The following is a 25,133-nucleotide window of genomic DNA, read 5'->3' on the forward strand; positions in this document are numbered from 1 at the left end:
GTTCAGCCTCGGATAAATACAGGTGATGCTGTTCCGGTTCACCACCGACCGTATCGCGCGTACACGGCAAAGCGGCAAGTTATTCAACAGGAAGTAAATAAGATGCTCGGCAGAGGCATTGTTGAGCTCTCGTCGAGTCTTTGGGTGTCGCGTCTCGTGCTCGTTAAAAAAAAAGGGCACGTGGCGTTTCCGCGTTGAGAACCGCCACCTAAACTGAATTACCAAAAAGGACCTTTGCCCTTTACTACGAATCGATGACGCTCCTGATTGTCTTCACGGTGCCAAATACTTTTCGTCCATCGACATTCGATTTGGTTATTGGCAGATTTCCGTCGATGAGCAAGACGAAGAAAAGACAGCTTTCGTCACTCCAGATGGCCTCTACCAATTCATGGTTATGCCGTTCGGTTTATGCAATGCCCCCGCCACGTTCGAACGGAAGATTGGCATTCTGCTTCAAGGTTTCAAATGGTCAACTTGCCTTTGTTACCTCGACGACGTCCTTGTGTTTTCTCCTACATTTGAGACGCACCTTGAGCGCGTTGCTGCTATCCTTGACGTCTTACGCAAGGCTGGGCTCCAATTAAACTCATCGAAGAGCCGTTTTGGGCGCCGACAGATTACAGTGCTAGGCCATCTCGTCAATGCTTCCGATGCACAACCCGAGCCGGAGAAGTTTCGAGCAGTAACGGCTTTTCCTGTACCTCAGTCTGCGAAAGACGTCCGCAGTTTTGTGGGGCTCTGCTCACATTTCCGAGGGTTCGTGAAAGTTTTCGCAGCCATCACTCGACTACTCACTGAACTTCAGAAAAAAGACGTGCTTTTTACGTGGGATTCCCCTCAGGCTGCCGTATTTTTACGCCTTATTATGATTCCCACCAATCCATCGGTGTTGGCCCAGTTTAACCCATCCACACCTACATAGGTCCAAACGGATGCCAGTGGTTATGAGATCGGCGCCATCGTATCGCAACGCCAACACGGACATGACCGCGTTATAGCATACGAATGCCGGCTCCTGACAACAGCAGATCGTAACTATTCGATTACTGAGAGCTCTGCCCATATTTATCTGGGAAGCCCTTCTCGGTAATCACAGACCATCATGCGCTCTGTTGGCTTTCGTCACTCAAGGATCCTACTAGCCGGCTTCGTCGTTGGGCTCTCCGACTACAAGAATATCCCTACACAGTGACTTTCAAGTCGGGACGCCCGCACCAGGACGCAGACTGCCTCTCTCGCTACCCATTCGATGACGCGCCCTCTACGTCTGAACCTCTGATACTGACACCGACACTTGCGTTCTGTTTTTCCACTGCTGCATGTCGCCGACTAGCAGCGCCATGACCCTTCCTTGGGTATCATCATTGACCACCTGGAATCGTCACTTGCCGACAGTTCCCTTCGCTTACTCACACTTCAAGATGGCGTACTCTACCGCGACAACGTTCATCCCGACGGCCCTGCATTACTCCCTGTAATTCCTAAACACCTTCGCTCGGCTCTTCTCCACTAACTTCATGACTTCCCCACTGCCGGTCACCTGGGTGTGTCACGTACCTACGACCGGTTCCACCGACGCTTTCTTTGGCCAGGGCTTGCTTGCTCCGTCCGAAGATACGTACCTGCGTGTGAGAAATTACAGCGACGCACGACACCATCGACGCTCCCTGCTGGCTACCTTACCACTCGACGTTCCCGCGGAACCATTCTTTCGGCTTGGTTTGGACTTACTTGGCCATTTTCCTAATTCTAATTCTGGGAACTGGTGGATCAATGTGGCCGTGGATTAGGCCACGCGCTACGCCATCACCCGAGCGCTTCCTACAAGCTACGCCACAGATGTCGCCATTTTTTATCGACGCGACGCGATTTTATTACGTTGAGCTCCATGACAACTTCTCACATACCTTGGCCGACCATTTCTGTCAAAAGTTATCGCGGACATACTAGAGTGCTGTGCCACGTGGCACAAGCTATCCGCGTCATACCATCCGCAACCAAATGGCCTCACGGAGCGTCTCAATCGCACTCTCACAGAGATGCTCGCGAAATATGTCTCTTGAGACTACACTGACTAGGACCTCGCTCTGTTGTTCGTCTGATTTGCATATAATTCCTAGCGACACGACAAAGCCGGTTATTATCCATTTGTCCTTCAGTTAGGCCGAGAACCAGCACTGCCCCTCCACACAACCCTCCTTGTTTGTGCGGACCGACCATTGAATATGCATTTCACACCATCGCCCACTTTTCCCACGCAAGGTAAATTGCCCGTGACCGCCTTCTGACATCCCCAGAGCGTCAAAGGTGTTTGTACCACCGGCGACACCGAGACTTGCATTTCCCACCTGGTTCTTTGGTGCTTCTATGGTCTCCGTCGCGTCAAGTCGGCCTGTCAGAAAAGCTGCTTTATCTTTACACAGGCTCATACCGAGTAGTTCGTGCCGTGACTCCCGTCCCCTACGAGAACACCCCTGACGCCCCATCTGCTTCTCAGTCTAGTGATATCGTGCATGATATACGATTGAAGCAGTGTCACTCTCCCAGTGATGACATTTCCACGCTCCGGGACATCGATTCTGCCGCCGCGGGATTATGATACACGCGTGTGATATTTGATTGTTTGAACGAGGCGCGTGGGCGCCACCTCTCGAGAAGAAAGGAGGAAGAACGAGCTGGGCTCGCGCGGTAAATCTAACCGGTCAGCGCTGCATCCGCTGCTGTAAGTATAACCTGTAAATAGTTGCTCGTCTTACTGATTCGTCTTTCGAACTATGTGAAGCTATCGGTACCCCTTAGGGGTTCTCAATTCCTATTTCACCATTAATTTCAATGCAGTCTCTGACGGCTACGAAGAATGCATCAAGAGGCACCGAATAAAACAAATCCTGCACATCAACAGGAAAAACGTAGCCCACAGTAGCATTGGTATTCAAGAAGAGTACAACATCACCGCAGTCTCTTGTGGCGAATTCCCCACTTTCAACTGCTTTTCTTGTCATTCCAGAGAGCCACATTCCCAATGGGAAACCTGGTTGCCTAATTTGGCTTCAAAATGGTTCTTTGAATAGCTGCACACAGCTGCTAGCACACACCTAGTAACCCAACCTTGCATCAAGGATGTTAATTGGAGACCACGTGCTCATATCTCCAAGTCGGCGTGAAAGTGTTTCTTTGAACAAGGGTACCCAAGCAGTCGCGCATCTAGAGTGACCCATATCGGCGTGAGCTTCGTAGAAGCCTCGCACGTATGACAACATTTCCACATGCTCAGTAACTCATGTTGGCCCATTGGTTTGCTTTGAACCCTGTTTCCTCAGCAAAGCCACCCGATACGCTAGTCATTCGACCAAGGACTAACCAGTGACCTAGCAAGACGGAAAAATGGCTACATACGTGCATATATATATATATATATATATATATATATTGATATATATATTGACACGCACTAGTTACGCTAGAAGTCGAGGAAGAAAAAGTGTGCGCGGTAGCTGCTGCAAAAACGAACTGTAAACGGCCGTTCGCTTAGAACCGACTGACTGGCTTTTCCTCTCTTACAAACTGGTGGAAGCGCTGGGTACGCATCCATTGTATGCCTACGGGTCCTCAACCAAAAGCTACCGACGCCAGTACCTCGGGGACGGCAGAAATCTATCGAAGCAGCCCTCGCCTCCATAGTCTTCCACCGCAATAGAGTCCCTGGCAAGCTCCGTGAGGAAGATGTCAACAACTACCGCAAGCCAAACCGAGGGGATCCCAAATGCTGCCGTACCATGCATTCTCAACGCGCCTCGCACGCCTAACCCGTTCCATGGCGACGCCTTTGAGGACGTTGAAGACTGGTTGGACCATTTCGACCGGGTCGCACCTTTAACGACTGGGACGATCGCCGTAAGTTGAAGAATGTCTACTTTTCTCTTTTAGACGCGGCGAGAGTGTGGTACGAGAACCACGAAGGCTCATTTACCAGCTGGCAGGAGTTTTATCGACTGCTTTGCGAAGCCTTCAGCACTACCGAAAGGAAAGAAAGAGCAGAACAGGCACTGTCTTCGAGGTTCCAAATGCCAAACGAAACCGTCGCCATTTTCGTCGAAGACATGACGCGATTGTTCCGTCGGGCCGATCTACTAATGCCAGAAGACAAGAAGGTGCGTCTGTTAATGCGAGGCGTAAAGGGACAGCTTTTCGCGGGCCCCGTGCGCAATCCTCCTACAACACTCCCTCAGTTCGTTCGTGAGGCAACAGTCATAGAACATATGCTTCGGCAGCGGCTCTCGCAGTATGAACGCCAGACCACCATGACTGTGACTGCTGCATGCTCTCTCGTACCTGAAAATTATGACAGGGAGTCCCTTACCGAGCTAATACTACAAATTGTTCGAGAAGAACTGCAGAAGTCCTGTGCATCGGCTCCGGCACATCCCACTGCCGCGGTTCTTACGGATGTCATTCGGGAAGAAATCGGCAAAGTGGTTCATCCCTCGCCACCGACTCCCTTACCGAGCTAATACGACAAATTGTTCGACAAGAACTGCAGAAGTCCTATGCATCGGCTCCGGCACCTCCCAGTGCCGCGGTTGTTACGGATGTCATTCGGGAAGAAATCGGCAAAGTGGTTCATCCCTCGCAACCAACAGGACCCGAACCTCCCACGTTCTCGTACGCGGATGCTCTTCGGGCATGCGCGCCGTCGACGGGCCGTTTTTCGCAGCCGCCTGCTGGGATTTCTCGACGCTCCCCAAGTCCGATCCACCGCACGAATCCGCATGCACCCTTTCATCCTGGTCCGCGCAAATCTACAGTATGGCGTGCCCCCGACAACGAACCGTTGTGCTATCATTGTAGGGGAGGCTGGTCACATGTATCGCGACTGCCAGTACCCACGGATTGGTTTGCGGGGATACCATCCGCACGCCCGTTGCCCGCGCTATGGCGAACGCCCGCACGAATCGAGCAATACATAGAAAGTAACTGGCTTCCTGCTGCCCCACAGCGAAGATAGTCACGGTCGCCTTCACCTCGTCGGTACGCTTCACCAAACCGTGCTCGACCCGCCTTTGATTCCGCTGGAGTCAACGGTGGAAGCCCGCGTCGGGGAAACTGAAAACGACGACCTCCGGGGGTGAGGCTGCTGTCATGCGAACCGTCAAAAATCCTCCGCCGACGCCATCCCCTCGCGTCGTACCGCTTACGCCTTCATTCGAAACTGCAAAAAGAGCTTCTGCTGCTATTACTGCTTCCATCGACGGTTATCCGGTAACTGCACTTGTCGATACGGGAGCTGACTACTCGGTTATGAGTGCCTCACTGGCCACTCGACTACGCAAGGTGCTGACAGCATGGGACGGCCCACATTTGATTACGGCCGGAGGACACCTTGTGTCTCCCATTGGACGATGCACCGCCAGACTTGCAATTTCTACTTCGACATTCGTAGCGTCTTTCCTTGTGCTGCCGACGTCTTCTCGGCTAGTTATGCTGGGCATGAATTTTCTCCAGGAATATGGGGTGATCATTAACCTTCGTGACTTGTTCGTGACTTTTTCTAACTATGTTTCTTCGGATTCGAGTTTGGAGGATGAACATCACCGCGCGGCTTTACGCGTGGTCGATGACTGCGTGACGTTGCCGCCTCGAAGTAGCATCTTCGTCCTCGTTGAATGCCCCCAAGACCAACTAGGAATAGGCATCGCCGAAACTAACCTCACCATATTGCTGGATCGCGAAGTCGGCGTCGCACGAGGTCTCGTAGAGCTCCAACATAGGCAAGCCACGATTCTAGTTACCAACTTTGCGAAAGTGGCGAATACAAGCACTTTGCGAGGCATACCACCATGGCCTACTTTGAAACGGTGGCCGAGTCCAACGCCTGTGCTTCGGTAACGACAATCTCGATTCCGGAACCCAGCGATGTGGACCTGACCAGTCACATCAACGTCAACCCACAGCTAGACCAAAACGAGGAGAGGCTCCTCATTCTGCTATTGTCATTTAGCGACTGTTTCGCCGCCACGTCGAAGGTCAAACAGACTCCTTTAATCAAACACAGAATCATCACTGAACCGACCGTCCAACCTGTTCGCCAACACGCTTATCGCGTGTCGCTGAAAGAAAAGGATGCTATTCCTCATCAAGTTAAACAAATGCTCGACCATGATGTCATTCAACCATCGGCAAGTCCTTGGGCTTCACCTGTTGTATTAGTTAAAAAGAAAGACGGTTCACTACTATTCTGTGTCGATTATCGCAAACTGAACAAGATCACTAAAAAAGATGTTTACCCACTTCCTCGAATTGACGACTCCTTGGATCACCTGCGATATGCCCATTACTTTTCTTCAATGGATCTGCGTAGTGGGTACTGGCAAATTGAAGTTGACGAACGGGACCAGGAAAAAACGGCGTTTATAGCACCCGACGGTCTCTATCAATTTAAGGTCCTCCCTTTTGGATTGTGTTCCGCTCCGGCCACGTTTCAACGCATGATGAACACAGTTTTATCTGACCTCAAATGGAACTCGTGTTTAGTCTACTTAGACGATGTAGTTGTTTTTTCAACCACGTTTGAACAACACATCCAGCGCCTTGAGGCGGTTCTTCAAGCTATCTGCACCGCCGGCCTCTCCCTGAAGCCCGAAAAATGTCACTTTGGCTACGAGGAGCTCAAATTTCTAGGTCATATTGTCAGCAGCACCGGTGTGCGCCCTGACCCTGACCAAGCCATGGCAGTTGGTCTGCTCCCGATACTGAAGACAAAACACGATGTCCGCCTACTTTTATTGCTTTGTGCGTATTACCGCCGTTTTGTACCCAATTTTTGTGAAATTGCCGAACCGTTGTAACGACTCATCAAGAACGACGTCACATTTGTTTGGGGCCCGGCACCAATCCGACGCCTTCCACGACCTTCAGCGACGTCTACAGACACCACCGATCCTTGGTCACTTTGACACCGAGGCTGACACAGAAGTTCATACTGATGCTAGTAACGTTGGTCTCGGAGCGGCACTCGTACCCATTCAAGCTGGTGTTGAACGCGTCATTGCGTATGCCAGCCGAAACTTGTCTGCTGCTGAAAAAAAAACTACTCAGCAACTGAAAAACAATGTTTGGCAGTCATATGGGCTATCCAGAAGTTCCGCCCATACTTGTACGGACGCCCCCTTCGTGTCGTCAGCGACCACCACTCATTCTGCTGGCTGGTGAATCTCAACGATCCTTCAGGCCGTCTCGCAAGAGGGAGCCTTCGGTTGCCGGAATTTGACGTGACCATCGTCTATAAGTCTGGCCAGAAACACACTGACACCGACTGTCTCTACCACGCCCCCGTCGAACCCGCACCACTAGATACTGATGACGATTCTGGTTTTCTTTGTACTCTTCCGTCGTTAAACCTTGCTCAACAGCAACTCCAAGATTCCGAACTCCAGCTCTTGATTGAATACCTTGAAGGAAGCCGCCCACAACCCCATGGCAGTTCGCGCGTCACTTGTCCTCTTTCTGCCTACGTGGCGACTTCCTATACAAGCGGAACTTTCACGTTACGGCAACCGTTTTCCTGCTCGTTGTTCCCGCTACACTCCGCAACGACGTTCTACGCGCATGCCACGACGAACCAACGTCCGGGCATCTTGGTTTCACGCGTACTCTCGCGAGGATCAAGCAGAAGTGCTATTGGCGAAAACTCACAAAAACCGTGAAGTAGTACGCCAGAAGTTGTCGAGATTGCGAGCGTCGCAAAAATCCACCACTGAAACCAGCCGGTCTGCTTCAGCCTGTCCGACCTCCTTGTTCACCTTTTCAACAAGTCGGGATGGATTTACTCGGCCCATTTCCCAAGTCTTCGGCTGATAACTGCTGGATCGTTGTCGCCACCGATTACCTCACTCGATACTGCGAAACACAAGTCGTTCAGCGAGGTACTGCTTCAGATGTCGCTAACTTCTTTATCAAAAATATCGTCCTTCGACATGGTGCTCCCGCTGTCGTCTTCACAGACCGTGGTACGGCCTTCACTGCCCAATTGGTTCGAGGTATTCTGCAGCTGAGCGGAACAACAGACCGTACGACAACTGCGTATCACCCGCAGACTAACGGTTTAACTGAGCGTCTCAACAAAACGATTGCGGATATGTTTTCCATGTATGTTGCCACGGATGATAAAAATTTGGAGGAACTGCTTCCGTATGTGACTTTCGCGTACTACACTGCCCTATAAGAAACCTTGCGAGGAATTAGCCAATCTTGGCCAATGCTTTCCTGTATGCACCATTAACACTCCTGACGCGGCCCTGGTCTTCCCGGACAGGCCAAGTCGTGTATCGTACGCCCGCCATTGTTCTAGAAAACCATCGGAATGGAAAACAGCGATGATAATCTTATATTACTGCTGCAGCCGAGGCGGACACATTGTTTGTATTTTCACAGCTAGTGGCACTAGCTGCGAAAAGCCTAGCCCATTTCGTCCCTCACTCTGGTCCGTTCCGTACTGCAATCTGCTATCCCCCTCTGCACCCGATGTCGGCGAGGAATGGACCCAGTACGTCCAGTCGCCTCGGCCGCATCACCGTCCATCCCGTTCACCGGTTCACCCCCAGCCGTTGTTTTTCGACGGAAAACTAGAGTGCTCGGCTTGTGCAGCTGAAGCTGTACTATCGCCTTCATCCAACATCCTCAGCTGCCCTTACATGCCCAGCAAAACATCCTTGAAGTTCACGTCGACGGCGTGTCTGTCAGAATTTTTGTTGACACTAGGACGCACGTTTCTGTTTTGAGTGGCAGTTTTCGTCGTCGCATGAAGAAGATCGTTACACCTCCCACGACCCGAGTCGCACGTGTCGCTGACTGTGCGCGGTCGCTTATGTAGGGATAGGGTTACAGCTCGGGTAACCGTTGCTGATCTGGTAGTCAAGTTTATGTTGTGCACCAACTGCAGCTATGATGCGCTGCACTGCTTCTTGGCAGTCAGCGTAAGCTATTCTCCTGGGATAAGTTTCGTGTTCAAAGAGCTTTGTGGCTTCTTTAACTAAAACTACAAAAAAGGCTGCACGCATCAGAGCACACACCTGTGTGTTTTTGAGGCCTCCAAATTGATCTCATATTAATAAAATACGATGCAACCTTAGCAGGGACAAATTTTGACCTGTAGAGTTAATACTTAGGTGAGGTCACGGTAGTCGTCATAGTTAATTAAATAGCTGATTGCGAAAGTTTGTATTTCAGATCCATTATGCCACACACCAAGAAAAAAAAGCAGTCATCTTTACACAAGTGGGTTTAGTGTTGTGTTAACCTAAGAGCCGTATGCGCCCAAAAAGAACACGAACAACTGGCAATATTACAGAGCAATACTTTGTAATTCTTTTCAAATCTGGTCGCGCGCGTCTTAATATACTGTTGTTTTGCATTAGTAGCCTTACAGTGAATATGATACATTGTCGTTAGGAGAAGCTTACAGTCCTTTTCAGCGCTATGGCTAACTTTTTATCTGGTCAGAATCCCTGAAGTTGTATTTTGATCAGGCAACACCGTGTTTAAACGTGCTTTTATCATTGAAGACTACTAGCTCCACTTTAAATGGCGCAGCAGCTACAAGTGTCATACCAAGTAAAATATTGTGACGGGTGACTGCGAAGAGGAGGTTTATTGGGACACGACGTAACCGACGGCCTTGAGTACCAGCCGAGGTTCTACTTGTCTTTTCTTGTCTCCCAAACACTGGCGCATACCCACTATGAGGAATTGGTTAAGAAGCTGGCGGTTTCCCGTATGGTAAAAAATAAAGCAACATTAGATTTGAATTGTAGAGCGTGCAACTAAAGAAATCAAATTTAGTAATTTATATAAGCTGCTTTAATAATTGTGATAGAATAAGTTAACATAATGAAATGAAATAAAACAATAATTCATGATTTTAAAAATTCAGCAAGGTACTCTTTTTGTCTCTCTAATACAATTGTAAACTTCAAGAAAAGCATTCCTGTGGCTGTATCGTAGTGCAGTTGCCCCAAAAGAAAGAATGCTTGGTGATGTTCGCTATAGCACAAGTTTGCTCAATGAGTTTTGTAAAAGTTTTCTTTGTTCCACTATCACTATGCGAACGTATTCTTTCTCTACCCTGTATAACAATATGTCCCACGACAGCATCAGGCACATAACAAAATTATATAAGATCGTCACGCTTGTAACACATCCCCCCCCGCGCAGACGATGCTCGCCGGGCAAGTCAGTCTCCCGACTATTAAAAGGCTTCAAGCGGTCTACATGAGTCACTTAATTCTTTGAAAAGCCTTGGCCATTTGAATGGAAGAGTGCAATGCGGTCTAGAACAACATAAGGTCCAACATGCAGCGGCAGTAGTTTTTCGCACAACCCAAGTTTTCTGGTTGGCGTCATGAGTCACTGCCAAGAGTCATCTTGATGATGTGTGCCGTGTCGGCGTCGGAGGTCGTAACGTGCTGTCAAGCGATCGTGTGGAGCGAGTGGGCGCTAATAAGCGAGGTGTCGGGCTTCTTCTTCAGGACAGATGGCTTTAGACATGCTGGCATCATCGTGGTTCATAAATGGGAAGATCGTGTAAGGGTATAACGCGGCGGCCGTGCGTAAGGAACAAAGCAGAGACTGTAGCCCCTAGTTTCGTGCTGGGCGGTGTTGAACGCCTAAGGCCAGAATACATGGAGCGAATATGCGACGAATAGTCGGCGTTCGACGCCCGGCGGCGTACGCGCGACGCGCGGCGGCGGAGAAAACGTCGTTCGCCGCCGATCCAGCTGGCGGAGAAAAGTTCGTCGGGCGGCGACGATACCGGAAGCGGCAAACGAGCGGCGCCCCAAAGCGAGCCAATCAGGTCTCACTATCCGCCCCGACTTCCAGCTAGGCTTCCCTGCTTGTCCGTGTATCCCGATCCCGCTCTATCGTTCACGCCAGTCTCCCGCTTTTCGTAATCATGGCATCCAAAGCGGCGCGGCTGGAATTTAACAAGTTAATAACAGCCATGGTTAGACAAGCTCACGTGCGCTACTTTCGGGTCTGCTTGCTTCGGCCGCGCGCCGGCCGCGCGCGCGTTGAGCCACAGAACAGAGCCGCGGAGTTAAAGGAGCCAAAAGTTGTTTACCCGCCCAGTGTTGCCACAACGCATACCATCGCCGCTTTCTTTAAACTACATCGGCACATGAATGTCTCAAACACATAAAAACGACTAGAAATCATTTCTAAACAAAATTTTACGCGTTTTTAGAGTGTTCCGTAATTCAAAAGCGATAATAATCGTCGTTAAAATTTTTTTTTCTCATGTGTTTCACGACAACGCATTTGCCTCGTCTAGCCACACTGTTAACAACGCAGCGACTCGCCGGCGGCGGCCGGCCTGTCTTCGCTCCATGTAGCGCAGCCCGACGAACATACGGCGTCGCGCCGCGGCAGATTTTCTGCCGCCCGAACTTCGTCGTGAAAGTTCGCTCCATGTATTCTGGCCTTAAGTAACGAAAGGAATAACGCTGTCCCAGTTCTTGTTATCTGTTTAAACGTACGTGGACAACATGTTCATGAGAGTTCTGTTCGTGCGTTCCGTAAGCCAGTTTTATTGTGGATGGTACGGCGTAGAGTGTCGAAAGCTTGAACAGCATAGACGAAGCATCTTCTATCACATCTGAAGTAAACTGTCGCCCACGATTGCTAATAGCAACTTTAGGAGGCCTGTGTCGGGGAATGATGAAACGTAGCAAGAAAAGGCACACATCCGCGGCAGTAGCCGATGATAATGCAGCCATCTCAAAGTAGCATGTCAGGTGGTCGGTGCGCACGACCATCCAACAATTTCAAGTAGAGGACTTTGGGAATGGACCGAGAAGGTCGACGCTGACTTGTTGGAATGGAGTGTTAAGGGGTGGCCCAGGGTGTGGTCTACCAAGATGTGTGCTTGTGGGACTTTTGTGATGTTGACATTCATAACAGCTAGACACGTACAGTCAACGACAAAAGTTTGCGTGGTGCGGTTTCCTCTTCAAATGTGTATTCCTGCACTGTTAGGGCATGGCATTTCGTATTGAATGAATCACTGTGTATGCGGCGAAAGCTACTACATGCTCAAACATTTATTTATTTTTATTTTGTTTAATAAATAAATAACAGAAATAAAACATTTAATTCGAAGCTGTGTGACCACGCTTCGCGAGAATTCAGGTTCTTGGCAGTACCTGCGTCCCGTAAATTCTTGTGGTTGACTGTACATATAAAAGACCTTATATACCATTAAAATGAGCTTATTGCTGGAAAAATGCAAAGATGAAATTTGCCAAGAAGGCGAATTTGAAGAAGCAGCTTCTAGAAGAAATATGTAGGGCAGCTTGTAGAGCTAGTTGATCCATTATAGTGAGTGGGCCACGTAAAGGTCAAACGAAGGCCTAGACAAGCGCTGGCTACCAGCGAAAGTATTATTATCGAATATGCCAAGGATTAAAAGAGCTACCTGAAAAATATTGGCTACTGCAGCTGCCTTCCAGGAAGAACTTCTAGAGATAGACCAAAAATATAAAGCTGCATCACAATACTTATCCTACGTTCAACTTCCCCTAAAACTTGAGATCGTTTTCTGATACGGCAGTGGATGGCTTGCTAATGCATGGGCTGTCTTCCCACGCCATTTGTGGCAGTGCAAGTCTGATACAAGCATTATACACGCTAGATCATCCCTGTGCTTTTAATCACTGGAGTTCTTTTGCGCCAAGGATTGCAGCCACAAAGACTGGAATGCTGTGCCAGAAAAAAACATTTGCCGCTCCACACAATGCACCCCTTTTCACACAAGCGCACATTAAGACATCTGCCCGTTGGCCCCGAGCAACAAGCGCTGGATGAAAGGGAACTATTGTTCGCTACCTCCTACGCCGGTCTACATACCGGAACCCTATGTCTGGCGTTGCAGATGCCTTTCTGCTTGCCCTATTTGAAAAAATAACTAAACTATTTCTGGAAGTCGATGTTACGGAAGGCGTTCGTGTTGCAACTTTACATTTATTCGTGTGTATTTCGATGTTTTACCTTCTTTCGACGAGTCACTTTTCTGCTTTTTTGCTTCTCTGCTCGGTTTTTAAAGTTTTCCAGAACGCTTTCTCACTGCTTAGTATAAATTCGGCGCACTGTATATTAACGCCTGCGTTGGTAGTTGGCGCTTGTACCGAAGTTCTCATTTAACCTTTGAGCTGTACAATCTTTAGAAGAACGGTAGCAGGGTGTCTACCTTGTTGAGCTTTCGAAATTCCCTCAGTTTTCTAGGTGTTCCCTGAGTGCATTTGCAAAATTTCCAGAGTGTCACAGAAATTTGTTTTATGTCAAGATGGGCTGACAACATGACACACGATGCTACAGTTGTTAAAAATAAAAAAAGATGACCTATTGCAGTTTCAATAGTAAGGAGTAGTGATTGTTTTATTCCAAAAAAGGGAGGGGTTAGTAAAAGGCACAGCGAATAAAATATCTTCGAATAAATAAAGGGAAAAGCAACTACAAGTCGTGTCGGACGTTGTAAAATACGAGTAAAAGGGAGAGGAACACAAAAACAAATATTTTTGAATGTGAGCTTACTCTCAACTGCTAGCAAGCTCATTGGTATGAGGCCCGAACTTTGTCACCAGTGAGATTCTCTCGCAACAGCTGGTAAGTCAGCCTCACCTGTCCTGCCATACTCTATGACTTTGCACAACGCCTCAGTTGTGTGTTTCTCTGCTTTAAAGAGTCTATTTAACTTGGATGAGCCCATCATTTGCAGCTCCCAGTAGGTTATCTTGTTTCCACCCACTTCGTCAATGGGAATTTTGTAGCTTTAATTGTTGTTTTATATATCAGCGAGGCCCCTTTAACTTGGCTGTACGAAATCATCTTGTCGATATCATCGGTGCCTTTGCGGACAACGTTCGCCTTGCTTTCACGCCATGCAAAGGGGGTTGTAATTGATTTAATCAATTGCGATGTGCTCATCGAAAGCAGAGCATTACTCTTTGGACATAGCTATTTCATTAGGTGTAGGAGGACACTTCGGGGGAAAAGTAAGTGACATGCCCAAGGAAGAAGCAAGCGGAGGGTAGCCTTCCTGTCCGAGAGGAACGATCTAACATAGTTATAAAATCTCTCCCCCAGATTGAGCCGAGATATCGAGGCTAACATATGCGAATGTAGAACGCTGTCGAAGGTCCTCTCAAGATCAAGTCCCAAAACGGCTCGAGTGTAGCTAGAGTCGTTGTCTATGACTTGATGCTTCATCAGTTTCATGGTATCCTGTGTGGATAGGTCAGGTCTGAATCCTATCATAGTATAGGGGTAAATGTCCTTATTCTCCAAGAACCGGCAGAGTCCATTCAGGACCGCGTGCTCCGCAACCTTACCCACACAGGATGTAAGCGACATAGGCCTCAAGTTGACGATGCTAGGTGTTTTGCCAGGTTTGGGGATGAGTACTGCGAGAGCGCTCTTCCAAGGTAATGGGACGGTTCGTTTCCCCCAAATTTCATTAATTTCCTTTGTGAGGTATGCGATTGATTTTTCATCCAGATTTAGTAACGTCTTGTTGGAGATGCCATCCGGCCTGGTGCGGATCTACCATTGAGTCCACGTAGAACCCTACGAATCTCCTCAACGCCAAACTCTGCATCCAGGTAGGAATTGGCATGGCCCTGGTAATCGAGATATACATGAGACCGCCCTGAGCCGACTGGGAGATATTTGTTAGCAATCGTGCGAATTATTTCGTCCTCATAGGTCATTCGTGCGGCCTCATGTATGGTTCTACCAATGACATGCCTCTGATTAGACTTAGTATTGGTCTCGTTAAGCAGATGCTTTAGCAAGCTCCAAGTTTTACCATTGCGCGTTTGGCCGTTGCAGTGGGAGGGTTACACAATGCTCCTCAATGTGCTTGTTAATCTCAGATATCTTTTTGCGTAGCCTACGATTAAGTCGTTGACACTTCCATCTGTTGAGGATGGACTATTTGGCCTCTAACACATGGGCGAACCTGCAAATCCATTTTCTCAACAGGAAGGTCGGTGCATACCTTAGAGGTTGCACGCCGAACGTCATCTTGGACTTGAACCATCCATTGCTCTATGGTAGGTCGGGAATCTGAGGGAGGCCTCTCTTCCCGAAGCTTGGGGAATTTATCCCAGTCCGTTTACGAGAATTCGCGTTTCTTTTTACCTACGATAGGAAGCTGGGTCTCACAAATATAGTGGTCACTACCATGGTTCTCAGCGAAGTTATTCCATTTGGCCGCAGTCACGTTCTTGACGAAGATGAGATCAGGGGTAGAGTCTCTACACGTGGATGTCCCGATTCGGGTTGGAAAGTTAGGGTCACTGATCAGCGTCAGGTCCAGATCCATGGCATTCTGCCAGAGATGCTTACCCTTATTGGTATCATACTTATTACTCTAGACATGAAGCGGGGCATTAAAGTCCCCTGCGACAATAAGAGGACTTGAGCCTGCCATGTCTACGGCCTTGCGGAGCAGTCTTAAATCGTTGCCTTATTTCGCTGGGACTACTATATATGTTAAGAACTTATATGCTGCCTCAATTGACCCGACCAGGTAGGATCTCTACCATAACATCCTCAATATTACTACCAGCCAATTTGAGATCATGTCTGGCATGAGTGAGTTTCTTACTAACGAGAGTACATACCCCCTCCCCCCGACTGCACGGCGACCGAGCAAAACCCAGTCATCGAGATGCCAGGCGAGAGGGTTTCCAGTAATGAGATAACCTGGGGCATCTTCACAACTGCGTAGATATTCCTGTAGGGGAGCCTTCTTCCTAGACAATCCCCTACAGTTCCATTGCCAAATTCGGAATGTCTCAAGGGGCGGAGCCAGCTCTTACAAGCTGCACTACGACCCTAGGTGGGGCTAGAATCGGGGCTACGTTGCTAGCTGTTGGGTCAGAAAGACGTAGCGGTGGGTTCGGTCTCGTTACCAGGCCCACAACGAACTCGAGAAAGGATTCCATTTTGGCTAACCGTTGGTTGGTGTTTGCTTCTAAGGTCGTTATGTTGCTTTGCATCTCAGTGATCCTATCACCTAACTGTTTCATACTTTCGCTCAGAGCGGTTAACATCTCGCGCACCTCTGATTTAGCTTTACGTGACACATTCTCATGATCACAAGCTATTGCCTTCTTCATCGACGGTCGCGACCCGTTGCTGCCCTCGGCCATCGGGACTTCCAGAATTTCCGCATTGACGGTAGCAGTGGATTGCGAGTTCCTAGCGCCCTTAATCTCTGCTATCGCAGCCATTAGCCTATTAATGCTCTCTCTCATGGCCGCGTTCTCGCGCTTTAATCTCGTGATTTTTTTCCAAACTACCATCATGCTCTGGTACCGAACTTGACATCACCTGCGATGATCCTCCACGGACCCGATCTGCCCAAGAGGGGTGGCCCTCCTTCTGGACCACCTGCTGCTGATAATGACGTCTCCGGGCTCTGGATCTTGACCTGGACCGGTTTCTGGGCTCGAAGCGAACCATGGAAGCAGATTGTCCCCTGCAGCGACCACGAGAATGGCTCCGGGATAAACTCCTGGAACTGTGGCGACCCCTAGACCGCGATCTGGAGCGACGGTGACCTCCCTCGGGGGCTGTTTGCTGGGACCGATTTTGGTCGAGCTCCGGGAACTGGAGCGCGGCACCGCGGTAATCCGGTGTAGGGCTTCTCATCCGGCTCCTTTCGACTCTGGCTCGTTCTCTTCGACGACGTCGAACGACGTATGGGATTTTAAAGCGTTGTCTGCATTCCGTTCCTGCCGTGAGATGGGTCTCGCCGCACAACTTGCATTTAGGCATGCACTGGTGCTGCTCGTCTGGGTTCGAGGCGGCTCCACATCCTCTGCATACGACTTCTCTGGGCCTTGGACATACGTCGGCACGATGACCAAGCCTTCCGTAAACGTAGCAGATGTCGATCTGCTTACGTTATAAAGTATATCTGGCCAGTGCATTGTCATACCTGACGTAGTTGGGTACCCGGTATCCGTCAAAGGCAATTATGACGGTGCCGGTGTCCTTGAGCCTCTTGGCTGCCAGCGCCAGAGGGTTTCTTACATCAAACATCTTGCGCTGCAACACGTCTGGCCCACCACAACGGGCAACGTCTCGTATTACACCTTTGCACGTGGCATGTGGTGTCGTGCGGTATGCCGCTGCAGACTACCCGCCACCAGAATATTCTTGATACTAACATAATTGGTTGCGTTCTCTTACTTGCAGGTACTGACCACGACGATATTATGTTGTTGATAGTTAGGACAGATCGCGCCCGCTTCACCCTTTGAATCCTCGATGCAAGCAGCGGTGTTGATTGCATCAGCCACCACCAGCCCGGCCTATCCTGGATGTATTCAGGCCACCCCTCACTCTGATCCCAATTTTGATGTCCTCCCTGGGAAGCGGCGGCATTCTTCCACGACGAATAATGCGGCTCTTGTCATCAGTTCTGGTCCTGCCACGATCATTGTGCCCGGGCACCACGTAGGCCTGGCTCAATTGCCGGGCCTGTCTTTCAACAATTTCGTCAAATGGTGTCTTCGGCCGGCTAATTGCCAGTCGGAATCTTCGAGAAAATCGTCGGGGGTAGCTCCTCCCCTTGCACTGTATATTCCGTAAGAAGGTGTCTCGCCGAGTGGCCAAAAGGCCGGGAGCGGTTTCCTGCCACGAACTTTGGGTCCACTGGCAAAGCGGTCGAAGTGAAAAGAGCCATAAGATTTCAAAACGTCCACTCACTGGCAACAGTCTGGCATCCAGTTGGAGCTCACAACTTCACTAATCCGTCGACGATGACATTGGGCACCCACAAGCAAAACATCCGGTCAGAGACTTCCCAAAAAACGGGAGCCGATGCGGACAAAGCATTGTGTGTTCTCTTCTTCTTCTTCCTCCATAGCCAATGAGCAACCACGGCGCATTCAGTAAAGCAAGCACGCCGCCGCTTCTTTGAAGAAGCGCGAGCTAAAAACACAGTGTTGGCTGACGCCATGATGCAAGTTCTCCTCATCCAAGTTAAATAGACTCTTTAAAGCAGAGAAACACACAACTGAGGCGTTGTGCAAAGTCATAGAGTATGGCAGGACAGGTGAGGCTGACTTACCAGCTGTTGCGAGAGAATCTCACTGGTGACAAAGTTCGGGCCTCATACCAATGAGCTTGCTAGCAGTTGAGAGTAAGCTCACATTCAAAAATATTTGTTTTTGTGTTCCTCTCCCTTTTACTCGTATTTTACAACGTCCGACACGACTTGTAGTTGCTTTTCCCTTTATTTACTCGAAGATATTTTATTCGCTGTGCCTTTTACTAACCCCTCCCTTTTTTAGAATAAAACAATCACTACTCCTTACAATTGAAACTGCAATAGGTCATCTTTTTTTATTTTTAACAACTGTAGCATCGTGTGTCATGTTGTCAGCCCATCTTGACATAAAACAAATTTCTGTGACACTATGGAAATTTTGCAAATGCACTCAGGGAACACCTAGAAAACTGAGGGAATTTCGAAAGCTCAACAAGGTAGACACCCTGCTACCGTTCTTCTAAAGATTGTACCGCTCAAAGGTTAAATGAGAACTTCGGTACAAGCGCCAACTACCAACGCAGGCGTTAATATACAGTGCGCCGAATTTATACTAAGCAGTGAGAAAGCGTTCTGGAAAACTTTAAAAACCGAGCAGAGAAGCAAAAAAGCCGAAACGTGACTCGTCGAAAGAAGGTAAAACATCGAAATACACACGAATAAATGTAAAGTTGCAACACGAACGCCTTCCGTAACATCGACTTCCAGAAATAGTTTAGTTATTTTTTCAAATAGGGCAAGCAGAAAGGCATCTGCAACGCCAGACATAGGGTTCCGGTATAAAGACCGGCGTAGGAGGTAGCGAACAATAGTTCCCTTTCATCCAGCGCTTGTTGCTCGGGGCCAACGGGCAGATGTCTTAATGTGCGCTTGTGTGAAAAGGCGTGCATTGTGTGGAGCGGCAAATGTTTTTTTCTGGCACAGCATTCCAGTCTTTGTGGCTGCAATCCTTGGCGCAAAAGAACTCCAGTGATTAAAAGCACAGGGATGATCTAGCGTGTATAATGCTTGTATCAGACTTGCACTGCCACAAATGGCGTGGGAAGACAGCCCATGCATTAGCAAGCCATCCACTGCCGTATCAGAAAACGATCTCAAGTTTTAGGGGAAGTTGAACGTAGGATAAGTATTGTGATGCAGCTTTATATTTTTGGTCTATCTCTAGAAGTTCTTCCTGGAAGGCAGCTGCAGTAGCCAATATTTTTCAGGTAGCTCTTTTAATCCTTGGCATATTCGATAATAATACTTTCGCTGGTAGCCAGCGCTTGTCTAGGCCTTCGTTTGACCTTTACGTGGTCCACTCACTATAATGGATCAACTAGCTCTACAAGCTGCCCTACATATTTCTTCTAGAAGCTGCTTCTTCAAATTCGCCTTCTTGGCAAATTTCTTCTTTGCATTTTTCCAGCAATAAGCTCATTTTAATGGTATATAAGGTCTTTTATATGTACAGTCAACCACAAGAATTTACGGGACGCAGGTACTGCCAAGAACCTGAATTCTCGCGAAGCGTGGTCACACAGCTTCGAATTAAATGTTTTATTTCTGTTATTTATTTATTAAACAAAATAAAAATAAATAAATGTTCGAGCATGTAGTAGCTTTCGCCGCATACACAGTGATTCATTCAATACGAAATGCCATGCCCTAACAGTGCAGGAATACACATTTGAAGAGGAAACCGCACCACGCAAACTTTTGTCGTTGACTGTACGTGTCTAGCTGTTATGAATGTCAACATCACAAAAGTCCCACAAGCACACATCTTGGTAGACCACACCCTGTGCCACCCCTTAACACTCCATTCCAACAAGTCAGCGTCGACCTTCTCGGTCCATTCCCAAAGTCCTCTACTTGAAATTGTTGGATGGTCGTGCGCACCGACCACCTGACATGCTACTTTGAGATGGCTGCATTATCATCGGCTACTGCCGCTGATGTGTGCCTTTTCTTGCTACGTTTCATCATTCCCCGACACAGGCCTCCTAAAGTTGCTATTAGCAATCGTGGGCGACAGTTTACTTCAGATGTGATAGAAGATGCTTCGTCTATGCTGTTCAAGCTTTCGACACTCTACGCCGTACCATCCACAATAAAACTGGCTTACGGAACGCACGAACAGAACTCTCATGAACATGTTGTTCACGTACGTTTAAACAGATAACAAGAACTGGGACAGCGTTATTCCTTTCGTTACTTAAGGCCAGAATACATGGAGCGAACTTTCACGACGAAGTTCGGGCGGCAGAAAATCTGCCGCGGCGCGACGCCGTATGTTCGTCGGGCTGCGCTACATGGAGCGAAGACAGGCCGGCCGCCGCCGGCGAGTCGCTGCGTTGTTAACAGTGTGGCTAGACGAGGCAAATGCGTTGTCGTGAAACACATGAGAAAAAAAAACTTTAACGACAATTATTATCGCTTTTGAATTACGGAACACTCTAAAAACGCGTAAAATTTTGTTTAGAAATGATTTCTAGTCGTTTTTATGTGTTTGAGACATTCATGTGCCGATGTAGTTTAAAGAAAGCGGCGATGGTATGCGTTGTGGCAACACTGGGCGGGTAAACAACTTTTGGCTCCTTTAACTCCGCGGCTCTGTTCTGTGGCTCAACGCGCGCGCGGCCGGCGCGCGGCCGAAGCAAGCAGACCCGAAAGTAGCGCACGTGAGCTTGTCTAACCATGGCTGTTATTAACTTGTTAAATTCCAGCCGCGCCGCTTTGGATGCCATGATTACGAAAAGCGGGAGACCGGCGTGAACGATAGAGCGGGATCGGGATACACGGACAAGCAGGGAAGCCTAGCTGGAAGTCGGGGCGGATAGTGAGACCTGATTGGCTCGCTTTGGGGCGCCGCTCGTTTGCCGCTTCCGGTATCGTCGCCGCCCGACGAACTTTTCTCCGCCAGCTGGATCGGCGGCGAACGACGTTTTCTCCGCCGCCGCGCGTCGCGCGTACGCCGCCGGGCGTCGAACGCCGACTATTCGTCGCATATTCGCTCCATGTATTCTGGCCTTTAGGTGTTCAACACCGCCCAGCACGAAACTAGGGGCTACAGTCTCTGCTTTGTTCCTTACGCACGGCCGCCGCGTTAGACCCTTACACGATCTTCCCATTTATGAACCACGATGATGCCAGCATGTCTAAAGCCATCTGTCCTGAAGAAGAAGCCCGACACCTCGCTTATTAGCGCCCACTTGCTCCACACGATCGCTTGACAGCACGTTACGACCTCCGACGCCGACACGGCACACATCATCAAGATGACTCATGGCAGTGACTCATGACGCCAACCAGAAAACTTGGGTTGTGCGAAAAACTACTGCTGCTGCATGTTGGACCTTATGTTGTTCTAGTCCGCATTGCACTCTTCCATTCAAATGGCCAAGGCTTTTCAAAGAATGAAGTGACTCATGTAGACCGCTTGAAGCCTTTTAATAGTCGGGAGACTGACTTGCCCGGCGAGCATCGTCTGCGCGGGGGGGGGATGTGTTACAAGCGTGACGATCTTATATAATTTTGTTATGTGCCTGATGCTGTCGTGGGACATATTGTTATACAGGGTAGAGAAAGAATACGTTCGCATAGTGATAGTGGAACAAAGAAAACTTTTACAAAACTCATTGAGCAAACTTGTGCTATAGCGAACATCACCAAGCATTCTTTCTTTTGGGGCAACTGCACTACGATACAGCCACAGGAATGCTTTTCTTGCAGTTTACAATTGTATTAGAGAGACAAAAAGAGTACCTTGCTGAATTTTTAAAATCATGAATTATTGTTTTATTTCATTTCATTATGTTAACTTATTCTATCACAATTATTAAAGCAGCTTATATAAATTACTAAATTTGATTTCTTTAGTTGCACGCTCTACAATTCAAATCTAATTTTGCTTTATTTTTTACCATACGGGAAACCGCCAGCTTCTTAACCAATCCCTCATAGTGGGTATGCGCCAGTGTTTGGGAGACAAGAAAAGACAAGTAGAACCTCGGCTGGTACTCAAGGCCGTCGGTTACGTCGTGTCCCAATAAACCTCCTCTTCGCAGTCACCCGTCACAATATTTTACTTGGTATGACACTTGTAGCTGTTGCGCCATTTAAAGTGGAGCTAGTAGTCTTCAATGATAAAAGCACGTTTAAACACGGTGTTGCCTGATCAAAATACAACTTCAGGGATTCTGACAAGATAAAAAGTTAGCCATAGCGCTGAAAAGGACTGTAAGCTTCTCCTAACGACAATGTATCATATTCACTGTAAGGCTACTAATGCAAAACAACAGTATATTAAGACGCGCGCGACGAGATTTGAAAAGAATTACAAAGTATTGCTCTGTAATATTGCCAGTTGTTTGTGTTCTTTTTGGGCGCATACGGCTCTTAGGTTAACACAACACTAAACCCACTTGTGTAAAGATGACTGCTTTTTTTTCTTTGTGTGTGGCATAATGGATCTGAAATACAAACTTTCGCAATCAGCTATTTAATTAACTATGACGACTACCGTGACCTCACCTAAGTATTAACTCTACAGGTCAAAATTTGTCCCTGCTAAGGTTGCATCGTATTTTATTAATATGAGATCAATTTGGAGGCCTCAAAAACACACAGGTGTGTGCTCTGATGCGTGCAGCCTTTTTTGTAGTTTTAGTTAAAGAAGCCACAAAGCTCTTTGAACACGAAACTTATCCCAGGAGAATAGCTTACGCTGACTGCCAAGAAGCAGTGCAGCGCATCATAGCTGCAGTTGGTGCACAACATAAACTTGACTACCAGATCAGCAACGGTTACCCGAGCTGTAACCCTATCCCTACATAAGCGACCGCGCACAGTCAGCGACACGTGCGACTCGGGTCGTGGGAGGTGTAACGATCTTCTTCATGCGACGACGAAAACTGCCACTCAAAACAGAAACGTGCGTCCTAGTGTCAACAAAAATTCTGACAGACACGCCGTCGACGTGAACTTCAAGGATGTTTTGCTGGGCATGTAAGGGCAGCTGAGGATGTTGGATGAAGGCGATAGTACAGCTTCAGCTGCACAAGCCGAGCACTCTAGTTTTCCGTCGAAAAACAACGGCTGGGGGTGAACCGGTGAACGGGATGGACGGTGATGCGGCCGAGGCGACTGGACGTACTGGGTCCATTCCTCGCCGACATCGGGTGCAGAGGGGGATAGCAGATTGCAGTACGGAACGGACCAGAGTGAGGGACGAAATGGGCTAGGCTTTTCGCAGCTAGTGCCACTAGCTGTGAAAATACAAACAATGTGTCCGCCTCGGCTGCAGCAGTAATATAAGATTATCATCGCTGTTTTCCATTCCGATGGTTTTCTAGAACAATGGCGGGCGTACGATACACGACTTGGCCTGTCCGGGAAGACCAGGGCCGCGTCAGGAGTGTTAATGGTGCATACAGGAAAGCATTGGCCAAGATTGGCTAATTCCTCGCAAGGTTTCTTATAGGGCAGTGTAGTACGCGAAAGTCACATACGGAAGCAGTTCCTCCAAATTTTTATCATCCGTGGCAACATACATGGAAAACATATCCGCAATCGTTTTGTTGAGACGCTCAGTTAAACCGTTAGTCTGCGGGTGATACGCAGTTGTCGTACGGTCTGTTGTTCCGCTCAGCTGCAGAATACCTCGAACCAATTGGGCAGTGAAGGCCGTACCACGGTCTGTGAAGACGACAGCGGGAGCACCATGTCGAAGGACGATATTTTTGATAAAGAAGTTAGCGACATCTGAAGCAGTACCTCGCTGAACGACTTGTGTTTCGCAGTATCGAGTGAGGTAATCGGTGGCGACAACGATCCAGCAGTTATCAGCCGAAGACTTGGGAAATGGGCCGAGTAAATCCATCCCGACTTGTTGAAAAGGTGAACAAGGAGGTCGGACAGGCTGAAGCAGACCGGCTGGTTTCAGTGGTGGATTTTTGCGACGCTCGCAATCTCGACAACTTCTGGCGTACTACTTCACGGTTTTTGTGAGTTTTCGCCAATAGCACTTCTGCTTGATCCTCGCGAGAGTACGCGTGAAACCAAGATGCCCGGACGTTGGTTCGTCGTGGCATGCGCGTAGAACGTCGTTGCGGAGTGTAGCGGGAACAACGAGCAGGAAAACGGTTGCCGTAACGTGAAAGTTCCGCTTGTATAGGAAGTCGCCACGTAGGCAGAAAGAGGACAAGTGACGCGCGAACTGCCATGGGGTTGTGGGCGGCTTCCTTCAAGGTATTCAATCAAGAGCTGGAGTTCGGAATCTTGGAGTTGCTGTTGAGCAAGGTTTAACGACGGAAGAGTACAAAGAAAACCAGAATCGTCATCAGTATCTAGTGGTGCGGGTTCGACGGGGGCGTGGTAGAGACAGTCGGTGTCAGTGTGTTTCTGGCCAGACTTATAGACGATGGTCACGTCAAATTCCGGCAACCGAAGGCTCCCTCTTGCGAGACGGCCTGAAGGATCGTTGAGATTCACCAGCCAGCAGAATGAGTGGTGGTCGCTGACGACACGAAGGGGGCGTCCGTACAAGTATGGGCGGAACTTCTGGATAGCCCATATGACTGCCAAACATTGTTTTTCAGTTGCTGAGTAGTTTTTTTTTCAGCAGCAGACAAGTTTCGGCTGGCATACGCAATGACGCGTTCAACACCAGCTTGAATGGGTACGAGTGCCGCTCCGAGACCAACGTTACTAGCATCAGTATGAACTTCTGTGTCAGCCTCGGTGTCAAAGTGACCAAGGATCGGTGGTGTCTGTAGACGTCGCTGAAGGTCGTGGAAGGCGTCGGATTGGTGCCGGGCCCCAAACAAATGTGACGTCGTTCTTGATGAGTCGTTACAACGGTTCGGCAATTTCACAAAAATTGGGTACAAAACGGCGGTAATACGCACAAAGCAATAAAAGTAGGCGGACATCGTGTTTTGTCTTCAGTATCGGGAGCAGACCAACTGCCATGGCTTGGTCAGGGTCAGGGCGCACACCGGTGCTGCTGACAATATGACCTAGAAATTTGAGC

This window comes from Dermacentor variabilis, chromosome 6, assembly GCF_050947875.1.
Source record: "Dermacentor variabilis isolate Ectoservices chromosome 6, ASM5094787v1, whole genome shotgun sequence".
In the NCBI taxonomy this organism is placed as follows: Eukaryota; Metazoa; Arthropoda; class Arachnida; order Ixodida; family Ixodidae; genus Dermacentor; species Dermacentor variabilis.